Below are 2,237 nucleotides of genomic sequence, written 5' to 3' on the forward strand. Positions count from 1 at the left end.
GATGTGGGGCTCCATCCCAGGACCCTGAGATCATGACCTGAGCCGAAGGCAGCGGCTTAACCCACTGAGCCACCCAGGCGCCCCATAACTGTTTAACTTTTACCTAATTAAGACAACAGGGCTGTTTATGTTCATTCTCAGTGTTATTAGTCTATGGCGCTCAGTATACTGTGCTAGAAACAGAGAAGGAGGCAAATGCAAAACTGAACCTATGTTTCCCTTGTCATGCTCCACCATTTGGAAATGGGAGCAAGCACACTTCCAACATAATCATGGGACACCTCAGTCTAAAGATAATTAGATAATTGTTCTCATATGGAAGTCTTTCAATAGACTTCCACTAATGGTCACTTGGCTAACATTCCTTCTACAACAGTGTTTTTCTTCTCTCCTTTTTTTTTTTTCTTAAGATTTTATTTATTTGGTGGGGGGCAGGGAGACATGAGCAGGGGAAGGAGGAGCAGAGGGAGAGGGAGAAGCAGACTCCCCATTGAGCAGGGAGCCTGCTGCAGGGCTCGATCCCAGGACACTGAGATCATGATCTGAGCTGAAAGCAGATGTTAAACCGACTAGGCCACCAGGCACCCCTTTCTACACCAAACTTTTGATGTAATATTGTTTTGTCTAAATCCCACACAAAGGTGATTTAAATTTCAATATATAAAAATAGCACATATTAGTTCTGAGGTCTTGAATAAATGAGAATATCAGGGGAAATTCTCTTTAAGCTCTGATAATGACTCCAACATCAATCCCAGAGTTACTGCCAAATAATCAAATTATCAGTTGTCATGAAGAAATTAAAATTACCAAGCCCTTCTTAAGATGCTGTCAAAACACTGGCATTAATGACCATGTTCTCTGCCATAGTGAAGAGCAAAAAGGGGCACCCCTCCCTCTCTGACATTAACATTCGTTCCTTACATGTGAAGTTTCCGGAGTCCTGTTCTCACAAATCACAGGAAGATAATTGCTTTTGTGAACAGTGTTCTCAGGAGCAGATTTTTTTTTTTTTTTTTTTTTGTGGTGGGAGGAAATTGGGGTTTTTTAAAAGCACAGGCGGGGGAGGGGGGGGGGGGGGGGCAGAAAAGTGCTGCCCCTGGGTAGTGAGCATATCCTATGGGGTGAGGGGAGGCAAGTGATGAGGGAGCAGGAGGCTGGCTGAGGACAGAGCAAGAGCTGGCGCCTTGCACCCCCTCTCCACCTGAGGAGCAGAATTTTTACTGTTTGTGTCATCAAAGGTTTATGTCCCATTAGAGCAATAGCGAAATTTCTGTTCATGAAAAAAAATAAACAAGGATTCATTGTTTCTCCCCTTTTTCTTCTGAGAGGCACCACCTGACATCATACTTATGGGTACACACACCAAGATGGTCCAATATATGTTGTAATAACGTATGTTATAATAATGTTTGCCAGGGGAGAAAGGGGGGCAAGAAACCAATTGCCATTTGCATGTAAAAAGTATCTCTCGCCAAGAAATTTGTACTAACCTACTAATCTAAATTAAAATTGCATTCTAAGCTGGACACTCTCATGTGCCTATCAGTAGCGGCAAGTAATTGTTCGTCACAGTCCTCCCAAGTATCCAGCCCTGAGGCCAGCCCTTAACACTCCTCACATAATATGTTTTGTGTAATAAATCACAAAGAGCTTTCATGGGATAGACAGACAATTGGTTAGAAAGGATGAACCTGTGCCTCGGAGTATTTGGCCAGCATTAATTCCAGCGCCCATGCCACCTATTTCCTCTGAAGTTCTGTTTTAAATCTTTCATTCCCTGCACATTGGAAAAACGCAGTAAGGAGTGGCACACCTAATTTGTTGCACTTTTTGTTTTACATCATGGGAAAACATCCACCCAAACTGCCAAACTGATGTTAGTATAAAGACTAACTTTTTTTGATAGCATGGCTGGTTTATGTTCCTGCCATTTGCTCCGAGTACTGACACATTGTGAAAAACTCAAGACTGGTCTACAGTTTCATGGCCCAGTCTACAGTTTCATGGCCCAAGACTGGTCTACAGTTTCATGGCCCATTTACAGTGTAAATGTGAAAGGGAAAAGAGCCACGGATTTGCATTCCTTTCTTTCCCATTCCCAGTATGGGATACTGGGAGCCACAGACTAAAACAGGCCACCAGAGATGAGCTTATTGTCAGACTCACACACAAAGATTGAACATAATTTTGCCTGAAAAAGTGGCTGTAAGTCACTCACGAGTACTATTTTCCAA

The sequence above is a fragment of the Mustela nigripes genome, chromosome 1, assembly GCF_022355385.1.
Source record: "Mustela nigripes isolate SB6536 chromosome 1, MUSNIG.SB6536, whole genome shotgun sequence".
Lineage (NCBI taxonomy): Eukaryota > Metazoa > Chordata > Mammalia > Carnivora > Mustelidae > Mustela > Mustela nigripes.